This window comes from Lathyrus oleraceus, chromosome 5 (assembly GCF_024323335.1).
Source record: "Lathyrus oleraceus cultivar Zhongwan6 chromosome 5, CAAS_Psat_ZW6_1.0, whole genome shotgun sequence".
Taxonomy (NCBI): Eukaryota; Viridiplantae; Streptophyta; class Magnoliopsida; order Fabales; family Fabaceae; genus Lathyrus; species Lathyrus oleraceus.
Window position 1 is genome coordinate 446,370,947 of NC_066583.1, and position 20,869 is coordinate 446,391,815.

The 20,869-nt window shown below is 41.4% G+C and overlaps 1 non-coding gene across 1 annotated transcript; it reads right to left on the bottom strand.

Moving 5' to 3' along the window:
* Nucleotides 1-12,033: 12,033 nt before the first annotated feature.
* On the bottom strand, nucleotides 12,034-12,140 carry LOC127089384 (small nucleolar RNA R71). Its single transcript, XR_007790990.1, has one exon. It is a non-coding gene; the product is annotated as a small nucleolar RNA R71 (small nucleolar RNA).
* Between the last annotated feature and the right edge of the window lie 8,729 nt (nucleotides 12,141-20,869).

Sequence of the window (20,869 nt, forward strand, 5' to 3'; positions counted from 1 at the left end):
AAGACGCGATGTCTTAGCGAGCACAATTACCCTTAACCCCTAGGTAGCCGAGCTACGAAGACTCTGATTCTCATATTCAGATGAGATACGTATGCAGTGGATGCGACATCCGCGCGAGTCATTTTCATTTAACCCCCTTTTTTAGTAAATAACACATTAGATAAACCCACACCCTTTAGACAAGAACTACAAAAATGGATCCCGTAGAGTACTACGGATGCGTAGGGGTGCTAATACCTTCCCTTCGCATAACCGACTCCCGAACCTAAGATTTGGTTGCGAGACCCCGTCTTGTCATTTCCTTTTTCAGGTTTACTTCGAGCGTTTCCTTTCCCTCCTTTGGGATGAATAACGCACGGTGGAGACTCTTCTGTCATTTTCTTTCGCCGGTTGTTTTTTCGCGCACTGTATTTTTCAGGTTGCTACAGCTGGCGACTTTGCTGGGGATTGAAAGAAGTTGACCTCTTGCTGGTCCATCTTCCCTAAGCGAGTCCCTCCTAGCTTGTGTGATTTCTTGTTTATTGGGTGTTCATGCTTTTGTACCTTTATTTGCTTACCTGCTTGCATGCATCTGTTGTATCTGTTGGATCTGTTTGTTTGTTTGTTGGGATGGGGTGTTCTATGAGAGATAAGCCCATTACCCAGGCTTGAGTGTACACACAGGTTTTAGAGTGGATAATTATGAGGCTTGCGTGGCGTGTTGCTACGTTAAGTCGTTCGTGAAGAACCACACCCAAACGAGGTTTCCTTTGGATATATTATGTCTTACGGGTGTTCCGTAACGGCAGGATGTTCCTCTAGAAATCGTCGACTCTGGTGACCATTTCCCGAGAACTCAGTCGAGGCCTCTCCTCTGAGACGTGATTATGTTAGCTCTGGTGGGCGCATTCTCGCTGCTCAATCCGAGGATCCCGAGACTGGGAACTTGCTATTAGGATGTCCTGTTGAGGGGAGTCAATGGAGGTCTTTTGTCCCGTAATAATACCAAACCTTCAGTGGTAAACGTATTATTCGCGACTGAAGGGCTGAAGCTGAAGAACTTATGTTCTTAGAACCTACCAGTGAGGGGCGGGCTAAATTCAGGAAACCTTAACCTCAAACCAACCCGGTTTTCTGGAGCAGAGTTTTGGTCTTGTATTATATTCCTCAGTGAATTTCTCTCCAGGCAGTGCAACCTGACAGATGTTCAAGCGAATCCATCAATTCTGATTGACATGCCTTTGCATTGCATAACATCATCTGCATATTTGCATCCAACATCTCATGCTTATTCATTTGCAGGGTATTCCCTTTCAAAACGGGGGTGCCTTAAAACTGAACAAGCAGTGCATCGCATACCATGCATATTAACCCTTGTCTGTTTTGCAGGTGTCACCGCACTGTCTAATGTTTGTTCCCTGTATCAGGCAGTTATTGGTCCCAAGCGAGTCCACAGGTACCCGACAAAGGAAAATCGTCCACAACTAGCGATGGACCAAGTACAGAAAGAGCTGGCTGATATGCGTGAAAGGATGGATCAGTTCATGACATTGATGACTGGTATGGCAGAAGGCCAGGAAAAGATGAGGGAATTGGTTGAGCAACCGAGACCCGATCCGGAGGTTGAGATACCAAATGCTTAGGGAAACCCTGGTAACCCTGGGAACGCTGATAACCCTGTGAACACTGGTAACGCGGGTAACGCAAATGCTGATGGAAACCCGGGTAATGTTGGCAACACAGGGAATGTTGGAAATGGTATTGGCGGAAGGTACAATGTGAATCAAGGAATTCGGATTAACGGGCGCCCCGTTACTGAAGATTATCAGTATGATCAATTTTCTTTGCACGACGAGGCCTTCGAGACCACTCGCCGTATGGATGAGCTTGCTGAGAAGCTTAAATCTTTGGAGTCTCAAAATTCTTTAGGCTTTGATGTCACAAATCTTGGTCTGGTTCAGGGAGTAAGGATTCCTCACAAGTTCAAACCCCCTACTTTTGAGAAATACAACGGGGCTTCTTGCCCACGCACTCATCTCCAATCTTATCTGGGAAGGTTGGGAGCTCACACGGAAGATGAAAAGCTGTGGATGTACTATTTTGAAGACAGCCTAACTGGAGCTTCTCGTGAATGGTATTCTCATTTGTCTCGTACTACCATCAAGAGCTGGAAAGACTTGGCAGAGGCTTTTGTCAAGCAATATCAATACAACTTGGACATGGCTCCAAATCGGACCTTGTTGCAAGGTATGTCTCAGACTGCCAAGGAAACCTTTAGAGAGTATGCTCAGCGTTGGAGACAGATTGCTGCATCCGTCCAACCCCCTATGTCTGAAAGGGAGATGGCGGACATGTTCATGAACACTCTTCAAGGCAATTATATTGAGAGATTGGCTGCTTGTCCGTCAATCAGCTTTGCAGAGATAGTAATTGCTGGAGAAAGAATCGAGAGTCTGTTGAAGATGGGCCGAATTCAAGACAATAGTGCTTCCAACTCATCAGGTCCCAAGAGACCGTTTGTTGGTAACGGTCAGCGAAGAAAAGAAGGCGAGGCAAGCGTTGTGTATGCCGGCAGAGGCAGGGGTAGAGGACGCCCTAATTATTATCAAGATCAAGTGGCCGCAGTCACTATTCCAACACCTGTTCCTCAACCGCAATATCATCCGCAACAACAACCCAGGTACAACAATCAACAACAAGGAGGTAATCCTGGTCAGTAGAGACACTATCAACAACGTCCAAGGCAGACGGACCGGGTCATCGAGCCAATCCCAATGCCTTATTCAGTATTACTTCCCAAGCTGATTGACATGAATCTGGTTACGTTGAGAACTCTGGCCCCACCAATCGATCCCAATAATTTGCCTAGAGGTTATGATGTCAACGCCAGATGTGCTTTTCACTCCAACGCACCTGGCCATACTACAGATAATTGCAAGGCTCTCCAATTAAAGGTACAAGATTTGAGAGATGCCCAGGCTATCAATTTTGCTCTGGTGCCTAATGTTATCTAGAACCCGATGCCGGCTCACGGCGGGCAGAGGATTAATGCTGTTGATAGTGGGGAAACTTTGAATTTGGTTTCTGATGTGACTAAGGTGAAGACTTCGCTATCGGTGGTTAAAGACCGACTTCTGAAAGGACAAATTTTCCCGGGTTGTGGGGAAGAATGCAGAAATTGTCAAGCTGCTGAAAACGGATGTGACAGTTTGAGAAGGGGTATTCAGCAACTGATAGATGAAGGTTGTCTTCAGTTCGATCAGGCCCGTCCAGTGAAGAACGATGTATCGACGGTGACGTTTTATTTCACTCCTGAAGAAATATGTGTTCCCGAGAGACTCGCTCCGACAACAATATATTTCCCAGAAAGTACAGAACCAGCAGCGGTGAACATCGAAAGTTCAGCACCAGTTGCAATTTACTCTGACAGCCCTCAACCGACTTTGGTTGGTCCGATCACCATCACAATACCAGGACCCGTTCCGTATGAGAAAGACAGTGCTATCCCGTGGCACTATGGGGCTGATATCTACTGCCAGGGGCAGAAAGTTAACGAAGAAGACATTGACATTGGTAGCTCCGCTGTAGACAATGTTGGAGGGGTTGGTGGCTTCACTCGCAGTGGACGCCTATTTGCACCATCAACATTACGCGCGAATACTGAAGTCGAGGCAGCTGCCAAGGCTAAAGGGAAACAGATGGCCGCCGAAGAGGTTACTACTGAGGAAGATCCTCCTAAGACCGCATTCGAGATAGCTAAATCAGACACCCTCAAAGATCTCCATTCTCTCACTATTGCTGTGCTCTGAGGCGCACAAAGCAGCCTTGTTGAAAGTACTGAATATGGCCTATGTTCCACCAGAGATAACTGTTAACCAGTTGGAGTCGGTAGTTTCCAATGTAAACGCTAGCTGGGGGCTAGGTTTCACCGATAATGACCTGACATCTGAGGGCAGGAATCACAACAAAGCCTTGCATATCACAATGGAGTGCAAAGGGGTGCTGCTTTCCCATGTTTTGGTTGATACAGGCTCTTCTCTGAATGTTCTTCCAAAGAAAGCCTTAACGAAGTTGGATTGCGATGACACCATCCTGAGGCCAAGTAACTTAGTTGTGAGGGCTTTTGATGGCTCTAAGAGAGCTATCTTTGGCAAAGTTGAGTTGCCAGTTAAGATTGGACCGCAGGTGTTCAAGAGCACCTTTTATGTGATGGATATCCAGCCTGCCTACAACTGTCTGCTAGGTCGGCCTTGGATTCATGTTGTCGGTGCTGTTACTTCTACCCTCCACCAGAAGCTCAAATATGAACTAGAAGGTCAGGTCGTCACTGTCTGTGGTGAAGAGGATATTTTTGTTAGCCACCTGTCTACATTTAAGTATGTAGAGATGGGCGGCGAGATGCACGAGATGTTGTGTCAGGGCTTCGAAGCCATAAACATCAATGAGGTCGCGCCCGAAGCTGTCTTTTCACCTGAGTTTGAGAAGGTCGGGACTTCTATCTCTTCATACAAGCAAGCTGTCGAAGTGGTTAAAGCTGGTAATGCCCAAGGCTGGGGCAAATTTGTGGAGCCAGTCATCAAAGAAGACAAGTTTGGATTGGGGTATGCTCTGGGATCTCAGAAGAATGAAACCGGTACTCTCTCCAGCGGGGGTTTGGTTTCTCCCCACATCGTCAATGCTGCAGATGAAGACAAGGCTGACAGCGACTGTGACTTAGATAGCTGGATTCGCCCGTGTGTCCCGAGAGAAAAGCTTGACAATTGGTCGTCTGAAAAAACCGTCCGGGTTACTCTACTGAAAGAGTGATTTTTATTGTTTTCCTTTATTACATGCATAATAAAGTCGTACACTTTGCCCAAGGTGTAACGGCTCATTTGTAGGGCCATCCATTTAGTTACATTTCGCAATTATTTTTATCATCAATAAAGGACGGCTATTGCAAACAATTTTGTGTTCTCTTTCTTTCAGTTTTTTTACTTTTACAAAAAAAAATGGAAATGTTTCTTTTTTCGTTTTTTCTTTCTTTCCAAAAAAAAAACTCTCATTCTAAGGTAGAGCATGATCCTCCATCATGCAGAGCGGACCACCCGGATCTCACTACTAACGACACTGCTATGGCCAAGTATGACTTCGACAATCCTATCTATTAAGCCGAAGAAGGGGTTGAGGAAGATTGTGAATTGCCTGAAGGGTTAGCCAGATTGTTGAAACAGGAGGACCGAGCTATTACACCTTATCAGGAGGTGATTGAGACCGTCAACATCGGTACCGCAGACGACAAGAAAGAGATCAAGATCGGGGCAAGTCTACAGGCCGAAAGGAAAGACCGTTGATCATGTACTTGACTGTGTTAGAAAGGTCAATGGGTTGTGTGCTCGGTCAGCATGATGAGTCAGGTCGAAAAGAGCATGCAATATACTACCTTAGCAAAAGTTTACCGACTGTGAACAAAGATACTCATTGCTCGAGAAAACTTGCCGCGCTTTGGCATGGGCTGCTCGCCGACTAAGACAGTATATGTTGACTCACACGACTCTATTGATATCAAAAATGGATCCAGTCAAGTATATTTTTGAAAAGCCAGCACTTACCGGAAAGGTTACTAGGTGACAAACGATACTGACAGAGTATGACATCCAATACACTTCACAAAAAGCCATCAAGGGAAGTGTCTTGTCAGAATATCTTGCAGAGCAACCGATTGATGATTACCAACCTATGAGGTTTGACTTTCCTGATGAGGACATCATGTTTCTCGAATCGAAAGATTGAGAGGAACCACTCCCGGAGGAGGGGCCTGACCCTGAATCCAAATGGGTTATGATGTTTGATGGGGCGGTCCACGTCAATGGTCGCGGAGTTGGTGTAGTGTTGATCACACCGGAAGGGGGCTCATATGCCATTTGGTGCCAGAATAACTTTTCCAACAATGAAGCCGAATAAGAAGCTTGTATCCTAAGACTTGAGGAAGCCGTCAATATACAGATTAAAACCCTAGATGTATACGGGGATTCAGCTTTGGTCATCAATCAAACCAACGGGAAATGGTATACACCTCAGCCTCATCTGGCTCCTTACAGAGACTACACGAGAAGATTGTTGACTTTCTTTTGAAGAAAACCAATTTGCTGATGCTTTGTTTACCTTGTCTTCGATGATTAAGGTGCTATGCTGGAACTACGTACCCAGAATTGACGTATCTCGGTCAGAGACGAATGAAGAAAGCATTTGGTCAGAAAGTGCGCCCTCGGGGGTATCAAGTCGGTGAATTGGTACTCAAAAGATTTCTTCCTCCCAACACAGATCACAGGGGCAAATGGACACCGAACTATGAGGGTCCGTACGTGGTTAAAAGGATTTTCTATGGCGGAGCTTTGATGCTAACAACCATGGATGGCGAAGGATTCCCGTCCCCTATTAACTCAGACGCAGTTAAAAAAAAATACTTCGCATAAAATAGACCCGCTGGACGATAAAAAGAATAGTCCAGGCAAAAAAAGGGCATCCCGACGAACCAAAAAAAAAGAATAAAGAGGTTCGGGAAAAAATTAGGGATATAAAAAAGAGTACACCCGGTGAGTCGAAAACCCAAAAGGGCGGCTCAGGCAAAAATGGGTATCCCGGTGGATTGAAAACCCGAAAAGGGGGCGATCCAGGCAAAAGTTAGGGAATAAGCGAATGACTGTGATCTGAGTTCATCAGTGTTATATCACCGTTTCATTCAATCCGGCAATCTTCGAAGGTTAAAGATCGACTAATCATCCACTTCAGAAAGCAAGATGAGCAGAGCGTCTTAAGGACATACGAGCCATAGCAGAGTCGAAACTCGGTGGGACCCCGTATCCCCATTGCCATTAGGATAGTTCTCTTTTTATTGCGATCACCTCTTTTCAGGGATCAGCTTCCTGATACCCTCGCCTATTCCTGGCACAAATTTTCTCCCCAGTAAGAGTCGAATAATTCAGTTAAAGAGCCTCTTTATTTTTCATTTATCAGTTTGTTTGCAAAAATGTCCGAATTTTTGATAAAACATATTGCATATGAACATAATGGTGGCTTTTGCAGATGATTTGCACAGGAAAACATTTAAAATTGCTTTGAATGTGCTTAATCCCGGACGGTGAATTCAAACCGAGTAATTCCCCCGAGGCATACGTGTATTTTTGGTTGCAGGTCACATGAACCGGATGCCAAGTCATGAATCCTCATCCCCAAGCGGTTGACAAAGTCTCTCCTCAGCAGAGCATGTTCCCCAGCAGAGTTGACAGTATCCAAACTATATATCCCTAGCGGAGTTGACAGTGTCAGACTGTATCTTCCTAGCAACAGCGGAGTGGTTGCATAACCAACAGATGAGAGGGTGGTGTTCCCAGTGTTCATCTCATTCCCCAGTAGATTATTTTTAACAGATTTGTTAATCCCCAGCTTGAGGGCGATTAGCAAGTTCATATCCCCAGCAAAGGTCGTTTCCTACGACATTTCCCCAGGAAGTGTTTTCCCCACAGACTCTCCTTACAGAGCCTTGCCGAACAAAGTTTCCATATTTGATACTCCCCCCGCAGGGTCAACTTTTCAAGCAGCCAATTTATTTTTGGTGGCTCATTGGTCCCGGCAGACGGATCATTCCCCACAGAGCATTCAAGGATTGATACAGCGATCTGTTCCCTACCGGAGTTTGCTTCCCCAAGCAGATTTCTTTTTACACCATTCATAACATTTGCATTTGCATGCATATCATATCAAGCATGCACATAAGCTGATAAACAGGTTCTTCCAAGCAGACTGAAGAATTACTTTACAACCAAGGTCATGAGATCCAGCCAGAGGATCAAGTGTGAGTGATCCAGCCTGAGGGTCGTTTTGAAGATTCAGCCTGAGAATCATTTTCCAGTGATCCAGCCTGAGGGTCGTTTTGAAGATTCAGCCTGAGAATTGTTTTCCAGTGATCCAGCCTGAGGGTCATTTCGAAGATTCAGCCTGAGAATCGTTTTCCAGTGATCCGACCTGAGGTTCATTTTGAAGATTCAGCCTGAGAATCGTGTTCCAGTGATCCAGCCTGAGGGTCATTTCGAAGATTCAGCATGAGAATCGTGTTCCAGTAAGCCAGCCTAAGGCTCAATTTGAAGATTCCCCAGTGAAGTCGCCTACAAGCTTTATTTCCCCAGCAAGCCCAAGTCTAATTGAGGAGTCGTTACAACATGTTCTAGCCCGAAGAATATGTACGAAGCCCAAAAGTGGAATATTCTCGAAGCTGCATATCTAATATGAAGGTTGGGTGTAGATTTCAAAAGAGGGTCAACCAGCGCATGCCTCAGATGCGGGATCCTAATGATGGCAATTTATCATCAAAACAATTCAGATCTAGCCAGAAGATCAAAGTAGATTCAGCCAGAGAATCAAAGAAAATAGATTCAGCCAGAGAATCGAAACAAAGGAGATCTAGCCAGAAGATCGAAGAAGATCTAGCCAGAAGATCGAAGTCAGGTCTAGCCCGAAGACCGGAAATAGATTCAGCCAGAGAATCGAAATAATTCAGATCTAGCCAGAAGATCGAAGTAGATTCAGCCAGAGAATCGAAACGAAGGAGATCTAGCCAGAAGATCGAAGAAGATCTAGCCAGAAGATCAAAATCGTATCCAGCCCGAGGATCAAAATTAATATCCAACCAGAGGACTAAATTGAGTATAGGTTCAGCCAGAGGATCGAAACTCCAGATTAAGCCAGAAAACTAATTCAGATCCAGCCAGAGGATCGGAAGAAAAATAAACAGCGCGGTGTATTTCCGTGTTTTTGTGGTGTTCTCGGAGCGTAAATTTTCGGTCTGTCTTTGGTATTCAATCACAGCTCACCCCGTTTGTCTGATAAGCTGTTCGCTTTCATCCTACTCGGGTTAGCTGATGATTGAATAGGGGCAGCTGTAACACCCCAAAATTTGCCCTCCTCATTCATGCGTTCATTTAGCATTTCATATTGCATTTCATCATGTCAATCAGAATTAGATCCAAGAAAACGAAGAAAAAAAAAACGAAAAAAAAAATAATAATAATAATTTTTTACAAAAAAAAGTATAAATAAATAAAAATAATAATAATAAAATAAATAAAATATAATAGAAAAACTTGGACTTGGACCTCTCTCATTTGAGCCCACAAAACCATGAAATTCAGTCTATAAATACCAAGGCTTCACTTGAGAAAAAGGAAGAGAAGCAAAATACTCTGAGGTTTCCTTGAAGCAAAACCCTTGACAAAACCTGGAGAGAAACCTGACAGAGAACTCAGAGCAACCCCCAGGCAGCTCTGAAAAATTCAATCTGACTCACACACTTTCATCTCACGCAAACCCTAACATTGCCTTGCGAACCCAGCCGTGCCATTTGATTTCAACCGGTCTCTCCCATCAGGTTTGCCTCATTCCCATGATTTTATGCTCTTAATTTGGATCATCTGAATGTATGAGGTATGATGGATGAATTTCATCATGTTTTTGCCCACGGGTTTAATTATGCATGAATGGGTGAAACCTATGCCTTGAATGTTTAATCACATGATTTCTGAAATGTATGCCACAGGGTTTGAGGTTTGTGAAACCATACTGTTATCCATGAAAAAAATGCTTATCGTGTTTCACTAACCCTTTTGTTGAGTTTTTGTGAGGGCTCACAGACTCTTGCAGAGATGGTTTGCGTGGTTTTCTCACTTTATTTGTGGGATACCCCCTGGAGGTTCATTCCGATTACCTGTACTGACTCACCTTTCTTTGATGGCATTAGCTTGGGAGATCCCTGGGTTTCTTACTCCTTTAATTGCTGTTACTTCAGATCTTTATCCGTGTGGTATTTTTACCTCTTTTCCGCATTTTATCGCTTTCTTAGCTGGAAGACCTCGATAGGAGGCATTTGTTTTCTTTTGTTTATTTACTTCTGAGCCCCTTGTTGGCACATTTACTTTATACATGTTTGTTTTGTATGTGTTCGTATCCCTGCAGGTAGCGCGGTTCCTTCGTCAAGGACTGCATTTTTGCCCTTGAGCATCCTAAACCCTAAAACCCAAAGCAACACATTAACTCCTTCTACTACAGGCGAGTAAGTCTCCAAAGGTCGAGCATCCGGTAGATTGCGTAGTGATGTCGTTCGTCCAAAACCCAATCCATAACCCCATAGTTAGCCGAAGTACGTTTTGCTCTGATTCTTAGGCCAGATGAGATACGTAGGCATAAGACGCGATGTCTTAGCGAGCACAATTACCCTTAACCCCTAGGTAGTCGAGCTACGAAGACTCTGATTCTCATATTCAGATGAGATACGTATGCAGTGGATGCGACATCCGCACGAGTCATTTTCATTTAACCCCCTTTTTTTAGTAAATAACACATTAGATAAACCCACACCCTTTAGACAAGAACTACAAAAGTGGATCCCGTAGAGTACTACGGATGCGTAGGGGTGCTAATACCTTCCCTTCGCATAACCGACTCCCGAACCCAAGATTTGGTTGCGAGACCCCGTCTTGTCCTTTCCTTTTTCAGGTTTACTTCGAGCGTTTCCTTTCCCTCCTTTGGGATGAATAACGCACGGTGGCGACTCTTCTGTCATTTTCTTTCGCCGGTTGTTTTTTCGCGCACTGTATTTTTCAGGTTGCGACAAGCATGTCCGGCTAAATAAATTTAGATATCGGTATGTAAAGTAAGCGGAATAAAGGAATCAAAAACTGAGTTGGTTTAAATTTATTTAAAAATATAGTCACTCTTTTTATGGTCTTAATTTACAGAGTTAATACCAAAGTTTTTGTACGAGAGTAAAAGACATAAAGAAGTTAAAATCAATAGAATGACGATTTGAGCTTTTAAGTGGACAGTGTAAATTGGACATTAACTTTAAATCAGGGCGAAAGCAATTTTTAGAGTTATTTAAGTTCTGATCATTTTCAAAAAGTATTTTTAAAGGTTAAATGTGAGGACGAGAGTTAAGCATTTAAGTTTAATCATATAATCTAAGTCAACAGAGCGAGAGTTTGAGACGAGGGTGTTGAAACAGTTAGTATTTTCTTAAAAAGAGTTTCTATAGATTCCATTGCTTTCAAAAAGTGATTTTAGATTTAACTAAATAGTGAGAGCGTACGTTAATATAAAGTCATAGTCTGATCCAACGAAGACTTGATTCCCTAATTACGACGAACTACATACCGATATCCGTGCTATTTGATATTTAATCTAGATCCAATTTTAGTTTTACTTTTCCCCCTAATCATCAAAGTATCATCCGCCTTAGCTTTACGAAGTAACCTTAGAAAAACGGTATATCGATTCATTAAGTCCCTGTGGGATCGATATCTTTTTAAACTACGCGATTAGACTGTGCACTTGCAGTTAATACCCCAATAGACTCATAAAGGCGCGATCAAGTTTTTGGCGCCGTTGCCGGGAACTTTTATTTAGTCGATATCGTAACTCTTTTATTACGCTGTAGAGACTAAGGAATTTTTTATTTTTCCTTCTTTTTCGTTGATTTGTATGCCACACACTCGCTCACAAGGCGAACCGTACTACTTACGAATCAACGACGTTGAACGATATCTCCGAGTCTTACGACGAATTCGGGAGTATCGTGCTGCAAACAATCTTCCTCCAATCGAAATTCTTGATCTCAAAAATCTCCTTCCTTCGCCGATACCCGAGATGGCAGAACCAGCTCGTGCTCTTCGAGATTACGCCGCTCCATCGCAAGATGAGCCGCATTCGAGTATTGCTCCACCCGCAATCGAAGCGAACAACTTCGAACTTAAACCTTCGCTGTTGCAGGCAGTGCAACAGAATCAATTTTCTGGAAATCCTACCGAGTATCCAAACCTTCATTTATCCGTATTTGTCCAATACGCTGATACTGTTAAAGCCAATGGGGTCACTTCAGAGGCAATTCGACTTCGTCTCTTTCCTTTCTCGTTAAGAGATAAAGCTAGAAGATGGCTTCAGTCTCTTCCTTCCAACTCAGTCACCACATGGAATGAGTTGAAGAAAGTCTTTCTTGCCCGATATTTTCCTCCAAGCAAAACAGCTATGTTAAGAGCCCAGATAAATGGATTTAAGCAGAAAGATAACGAGTCTCTTTTCGAAGCATAGGAAAGATACAAAGACATGATGAGACTTTGTCCACACCATGGTTTAGAGGACTGGTTAGTAATTCATACCTTCTATAATGGTCTCTTGTACAACACAAGGTTAACAATAGACGCCGTCGCCGGTGGTGCGCTTATGGATAAACCTTACACCGATGCTTATCAACTTATTGAGAGCATGGCCCAAAACCATTATCAGTGGGGAAGCGACCGAACAATGGTAGAAAAACCTCAAACAAAAGGGGGCATGTACGAGATAAGTAGCCTTGATCATGTTAATGCAAAAGTGGATGCTCTTGCCCAGAAAATCGAAAGTTTAAATGTATCACCTCCAGCCACCGTGGTTGCCGTAACTAAAAATTGCGAAGTCTGTGGAATTCAAGGTCACACTCCTACAGATTGTCAACTCCTAACAGGAATCCAAGCAGAGCAAGTGAACTATGCTTAAGGAAATCCCTACTCGCATACCTATAACTCAAACTGGAAGAACCATCCTAATTTTTTATATAAGAGTAATAATGCTTTATACGCACCAGGTCAAGCTCCCAGTCAAGCCCCAGCTATACCTCCTGGATATCAAAAGCCGACCCCATCTACACCTAACAATAACGTTCCTAGGAAATCCAATTTGGAAATCATGATGGAGAACTTCATAGCTTCTCAACAGCAAACGAATAAAGAGTTCTTAAACCAGAATGTACACACTAACGAACAGATTAAACAACTAGCAAGTAAAGTAGATGCCCTGGCTACCCATAACAAAATGCTGGAAACACAAATCTCGCAAGTAGCTCAACAACAAGCGCCTATTGCTGCCCCAACTGGTACATTTCCTGGACAGCCCCAACCTAATCCGAAAAGCCACGCTCATGCAATTATATTAAGAAGTGGAACAGAGGTAGAAGAACCATCTGACCCAAGGATTGAAAACCAAAACTCTAAAAAGTCAACTGAGGGAGAAAGTAAACCTAAGGAAAAGGAAGAGTGTAATAAGGAAACCGTAGAAAAGAAAGAACCTTATGTACCTCCACCGCCTTACAAACCACCTATCCCTTACCCCCAGAGGCAAATTAAAACCAAAGACGTGGGCCAATTTAAAAAATTTGTTGACCTACTGAAACAATTAAACGCCACAATTCCTTTTACAGAAGCTATTACACAGATGCCCTCATATGCTAAGTTTTTAAAAGAAATTCTTTCTAATAAAAGGAAACTTGAAGATTGCGAAACCGTTACACTCACTGCTGAGTGCAGCGCGATAATCCAAAATATGCCTCATAAACTTAAAGACCCTGGTAGTTTCTCTATACCCTGTCATATAGGAAAATTTGTCATAGACAAAGCTTTGTGCGATTTAGGAGCCGATATCAGTGTTATGCCCTTGTCCATATGCAAGAGACTTGAAATGGGAGAATTAAGACCAACTAAAATGTCTGTGCAATTAGCAGATCATTCCGTTAGATATCCTGTAGGAATTCTTAAAAACGTTCCCGTGCGCATAGGTCAATTCTACATCCCAACCGATTTTATTATTATGGACATAAGAGAAGATGAAGTTACCCCCATTATATTGGGAAGACCATTCTTAGCAACCGCCGGTGCCATCATAGACGTAAAACGAGGACGACTCACTTTCGAAGTAGGAGAAGAGAAAATTGAGTTCATTCTTTCCAAATTTTTGAAAGCACCTGCAATAGATGACACATGTTACTTCATGGATATCATCGATGAATGCATAAAAGAAACAGAATTAGAAAATGACGATTTGTTTGACTGTTGTGTAGAAGACAGACTTAACCAATATTTAGCAATAACATCGGATCCTACACAATGCCTCAAGAAACCAACCCTCGACCTGAAAACACTTCCCAAAAATCTGAGATATGAATTCCTAGACTTAGAACTTGAACGACCAGTGATAGTAAATGCAGACCTAGGAAAACTCGAAACCGAAAAACTCCTACATATCTTAAGAAAATATCGAACCGCACTAGGATACAACATCACCGATCTTAAAGGGATAAGTCCTTCTATTTGTATGTACCGCATCATGCTAGAAGAAGACTGTAAAACTTCTAGGGAACATCAGAGGAGACTAAACCCGATCCTGAGTGAGGTAGTGAAGAAGGAAGTAACGAAGTTATTAGAGGCAGGTATCATATATCCTATATCTGATAGCAAATGGGTTAGTCCTGTACACGTAGTACCAAAGAAAGGAGGTATAACAGTGATCGAAAATGAAAAAGGAGAAACTATAACCAAACGAATTGAATCGGGATGGAGAATGTGCATTGACTATAGGAAACTAAATAAAGCAACCCGAAAAGATCATTTTCCTTTACCATTCATAGACCAGATGTTAGAACGACTAGCCAAGCATTCTCATTTCTTCTATCTAGACGGTTACTCAGGCTTCTTTCAAATACCAATTCATCCTGATGACCAAGAAAAGACAACGTTCACATGTCCTTTTGGTACCTTCGCTTATCGACGAATGCCGTTTGGCTTGTGCAATGCTCCTGCAGCCTTCCAAAGGTGCATGATGGCCATATTCGCCGATTTTCTCGAAAACATCATGGAAGTCTTTATGGATGACTTCTCCGTATGCGGACAAAGTTTCGAAGAATGTCTTGAAAACCTAGAAAGAGTTCTAGAACGATGTGTAAAAGTAAACCTAGTACTTAATTGGGAAAAATGTCATTTTATGGTACAAGAAGGAATTGTTTTAGGACACATCATATCAAATAGAGGAATTGAAGTAGACAAAGCCAAAATAGAAGTAATCGAAAACCTTCAACCTCCGAAAACTGTAAGAGAAATACGAAGCTTCCTAGGACATGCCGGTTTCTACCGACGATTCATTAAAGATTTCTCTAAAATAACTAAACCTTTAACCGGATTATTAATGAAAGACGCTGAATTCACCTTCGACAATAAATGTTTAGAAGCATTTCAAACACTTAAACAAGCATTGATCTCCGCGCCCATAATGCAGACTCCGGATTGGAATGAACCTTTCGAAATAATGTGTGACGCAAGTGACTACGTCGTAGGCGCTGTTTTAGGACAACGAAAGGATAAAAAACTTCACGTCATATATTATGCGAGTAGAACTCTAGATGAAGCGCAAATGAATTACGCCACGACCGAGAAAGAACTTTTAGCAGTAGTATTTGCACTAGATAAATTTCGTTCTTACTTGGTCGGAGCTAAAATAATCGTTTACACTGATCACGATGCCATTAAGTACCTCTTAACGAAAAAGGACGCTAAACCTAGACTCCTAAGGTGGATCTTGTTGCTACAAGAATTTGATTTGGAAATCAAAGATAAAAAAGGAACTGAAAACGTAGTAGCAGATCACTTTTCTAGACTTGAAAACCTGGAACCAGAAAGAACATCGATCAATGATGATTTCTCGTACGATAAACTTATAGCTAATTTGGAAGAAAATAGAGCTGATGAACAAGTAGAGACCACCTTGGCTATATGCGTTACACCATGGTACGCTGATTTTGTCAATTATTTAGCCGCCGGAGTAGTTCCACTTGATTTATCCTACCAACAAAAGAAACGATTCTTCCATGACATAAAACATTATTACTGGGACGACCCTTTACTTTTCAAAAGAGGCCCCGATGGTATTTTCCGTCGCTGTATACCTGAAGAAGAGATAGAAAGTATAATCCAACATTGTCATTCCACTCCTTATGGTGGACACACAAGTACATCCAAGACCTGCTCTAAAATCCTACAAGCCGGTCTTTATTGGCCAAACATATGGAAGGATGTGCATGCCGCTGTCAAGAAATGCGATAGGTGTCAACGCACAGGAAACATATCTAGACGTGACGAGATGCCACAAAAAGGCATTTTGGAAGTAGAAATTTTCGACGTGTGGGGAATAAATTTCATGGGACCTTTTCCACCCTCTTTCGGTAACAAGTACATACTCGTAGCGGTTGACTACGTATCAAAATGGATTGAAGCTATAGCTTCTCCAACAAACGATACACGAGTAGTAATTAGACTCTTTAAGAATATAATCTTTCCAAGATTTGGTGTCCCAAGAATAGTCGTCAGTGATGGTGAATCGTATTTCATATCTAGGATATTCGAAAAACTATTGTTTAAGTATGGTGTAAAACATCGAGTAGCGACACCTTACCATCCTCAAACCAGTGGACAAGTGGAAGTGTCTAACAGAGAAATTAAACAGATATTGGAAAAAACAGTCGCCACCTCGAGGAAAGACTGGTCATCAAAATTACCCGAAGCTTTATGGGCATATCGAACCGCTTACAAAACTCCCATAGGAACAACCCCATTTAGGCTTATTTATGGTAAATCTTGCCACCTCCCAGTGGAGTTAGAACATAAGGCCTATTGGGCTATTAAAAATTTAAATTTAAACTATAAGGCCGCCGGTGAAAAGCGAATCCTTGATATAAACGAATTAGAGGAACTTAGACAAGACGTATACGAAAATACCAGAATCTACAAAGAAAGAACGAAAAAATGGCATGATAAACGCATATCAAGGAAAACTTTCAAACAAGGTGATGTAGTCCTATTGTTTAACTCTAGACTTAAGTTATTCCCAGGAAAACTACGCTCTAGATGGTCAGGCCCTTTCCAAGTCTCTAATGTCTTTCCTAGTGGGGCTGTGGAAATTAAGGGAAAATCTATTGAAGCATTTATCGTAAACGGGCAGCGTCTGAAACATTATCACTATGATGAAAACAATGAAGACTCGCAAGTCCTGCACTTAGACGTATTGTCTCCTAAATTTATAAATTAACATTTAATAGTTTTATGTCGAGCTTGCGACATTAAACAAAGCGCTTCGTGGGAGACAACCCGCAAATTTTTACTATTTTTTCTTTGATTATTCTTTTGATTTTATTCGGTATTCATTCTTCATTTATTTTATTTTATAAAACTTTTCTTCTTTTCTTCTTTCGGCATCTGGCCAAATCCTGACTAAATTCTTGTTTTTCTTTTCTTTAATTAACACTAACCTGATGGGACATATTGATCGTATGGGTATCAAATTCCGAGGGAGAGCTCAGACACAAAAATTTGAAGAACTAGCGGAGAGAGAGATGCACCCAAGTTTTTATGCTGATGATGGTGCAATGACTGTTCTTAGGCTAAGAGATATTGTCCTGTATTTGCTGAGTCAAATAGGGTGGGAAACCACTCCTATTCAAAGACAATTTGTTACTTACCGGAGGCTAACTCTAGAATTCCTTAGCTCCCTGATTTATTTACCAAACCATGGAAAAGGAATAAACCGAGGTTTCATTCAGTTCAGGATGTTCAATATGGAGTATCAGTTTAACATTCAAGAATTCACTAACCTTTTAGGGTTCCCTACTTTTTTTGATACATTCACCACAAGCCAAGAAGACCTTTTTGAATATAGAGAGCTTGAGCATTTTTGGGGAAGTTTAACGGGAAATGACGACCCCGAGGAACATGAATTTCTTTCTGGAAACATACATAACCCGGCTTTTCATTATTTCCACAAGATCCTAGCACAAACTCTTTTTGGGAAGAAATAAAACATTACCACAGTATCACGTGATGAACTCTTCATAATATTTTGTGCTTCCCAGAACCGTCCAGTGAATGGTGCCACTTATATGTTTGCGAGTTTTGACCTCCTTATTCAAGATGACTGTGCACCGATCCAAATAGGAGGATTGATAACTATGATTGCTAATGCTATTGGATTGCGCCAACCCATGCTTGACTTGAACCCTTTTTGTGGTATTGAGCCTATGAATATACTTTTCCTCTTCAACACTATGTTTATAGGAAACCTTGGACCTGAAGAGTTTGAACTGTTAATTAATAACCAAGTTTTTTTACCTATTCACCATATCCGTACCCTATGTGCTCGAGGCCGTCAACCTTTTATGATTGGAGGATTAATAACCACCATCGCACTTGGCTTACATCTAGGGGACCGACTTTAAAATTTGCAATCACTGCCACCCCTATTTATGGATATAAGCTATTGTCGCTCTAGCCGCTTAATCAAAAATAGGGTAGGCGGAAGGTATTATCTTATGGTGAATAACCAAGAGGTCCCAAGCGTTGTTTTACCGAACATTGCCCTCACAGATGTCACCAACCCCAACCGATTCATCTATGATCTGAATGCTCCCGAACCCACCGAGCCTACACAAGCAAACCCGCCCCAAGACGAGTTTGATGAAATGGAGCAGGGTGATCAAGGTCCTGAACAACAGTTAGCCCCGCTTAATCCTTCCGATAATGTGGCTGGTCCATCCTCCCGACGTCGTCGAAGAAGAAGGCCTGCAACAAATGATGACATCATGGATGCTATTGAACATCAAGCCCAACGGCTTGATGCTATGCATGCGCAGAATAACGAAGTAATGCAACTGATGCGCCAGATGCAACAACAACAGGAAGAGAGGAATGCACTAACCGATCAGCGGTTCACTGACTTGCTCAACCGATTTGATGACTTGGAAGTACGTCAACGCTCACCGGGTCCGAGAACAAGAGGACGCATGCAGAATTGAGCATTTTATTTATTTTTTTCCTTTCTTTTCGCTTTTCTTTAAACATTGGGGACAATGTTTCATTTAAGTGTAGGGGGGAAAACTTTGTTTCAGCTATATTTATTTTCCTTTCAACATTTCTCTTTCAAGTATGTTATTTCCCTTTCATTGTTATTTCCCTTTCATTCATATATATATATATATATATATATATATATATATATATATATATATATATATATATATATATATATATATATATATATATATATATATATATATATATATATATATATATATATATATAAAAATTATTTTAAGTCGAGTTCCTAGTGTGAAAAGTTTTTATTATCTATCCCCCTCAATTTTCTCGAGCCATAACAAAAATTTAACACACTCGATAAGTATAAAGGTTGCTTATTTTATAAAACTTGAGGGAAATTAAGACAAAATTATTACCGCCCCAACACTCTAAAAACCTCAACATGTTAGATCAGGCTAAGTACCTATTATACCAATTCCTTGAACTTTTAGTTTTATAGTAACCCCGAGTAGTTTATACGAGAAGTCGGCACCACCTTAATAGCAAACTACGTGGAGAGCCGATGAATATAAGTGAATGATTCCCAAAACAACATATTAAAAATCAGGAAATGCACTAATTAAGTTAGGTGATCCTTACCCGATCATTTAATCCAAAGGTTGCGGACCCTACAAAAACATTGTATGAACGATCCATTGTGAGTTGGTTCAGCGGTTTCTGGTGCTGAACTTGGTAGAGCGGACTACGATCCGATCCCCCGCAATTTGCAATGGACTAAATAACGAAGTTATTCAACTTATGTACCAGAACTTCAAGCTAAAAGGGGATCAGAATCGCTAACCGGTTACTCCACTATGTGCGCGAAAAGATAAAGGGCTTAATGTGATTTCGCTAGAATGAAAACGGGTGAAATAAGAGTAAAAGAACTAGGCTAGCTATAATAGCATGACTCGAACTGGTTTGCATAAGGTGGGGTTATCTGATGTTGTGACGGTAGTTGTTGATGTTAAGACTAAACTCAGCTTATTCCTAAACGAGATTTACTTGCAACCTAGTACGAATTGATGTGTGTTTAGAAACGATTTCTATACTGTATCTTGCTTGAGGACAAGCAAAAGTCTAAGTATGGGGGAGTTTGATAACATGAAATAATATCACATTTTTGGACTTGATTTAATTAAATTATATTATTATTTGATTCGATTTATTTTATATTATTCGATATTACTTGGTATTTTCCTTTTATTTATTTCAGGTAACATTATTTGAAGCATATGTGAAAAAGAAAGAAAAGGGGGTGCAAAAAGAGGATTCTCTAGGAAAAGCATTCCACTAAAGCCCAGCCCACAACTACAAGGAAAAACGCTGTGACGCTGTGACGATCGCCACACATGGTGTGACGAGCGTCACGCCCCTCTACTTAGTGTTACGAGCGTAACACATGGTGTGACGGACGTCACACCCCCACTCCTATTTTTCTGCCTTTTGATGCGCGTAACAGAAGCACTTCTCCCCTATTTCTCCGCTTGACTCGTTGACACGTTAGAAACCATACTGAAGGAACTTTTGGGAAACGGTTACTTTATGGATGAATATAAATAGACCTCAAGGGATCCAATTGAGGGTTCCTCTCCTTTTCACCGTGCATGTTTTTACAGCAATACATTTTCCAGCATTCCATTTTCTCAGCATTTTTATTTCCTTAGCATTTTATTTTCTTTTCTTTGTTAGTTTAATTTTTTAGGCATTCAATTAATTTTCTCACAATAGTTTCTACACCGGAAACTATTGTGTAACTTTTACTAGATCTAACCTTACGTTAGATCATAGTATTTTACTTCTTTGTTTTTATTTTACTGTCTGATCGAAGATTGTGAAGAACAAATCCAACCGGTTTGTGGTGGAGTGTTCAAGCATCGAAGCTAGGGAACAACCGAGATTTCTATTAATTTTACAGGTTCATTGATTTATTGTTTTAATTTATATATGCTCTGCACTGCTGTTTATCTATACTGTTTGTCTGATATGGCTATATTTAAGCATGATTATTGTTTAGGCTTGTTTAGCATGTCCGGCTAAATAAATTTAGATATCGGTATGTAAAGTAAGCGGAATAAAGGAATCAAAAACTGAGTTGGTTTAAATTTATTTAAAAATATAGTCACTCTTTTTATGGTCTCAATTTATAGAGTTAA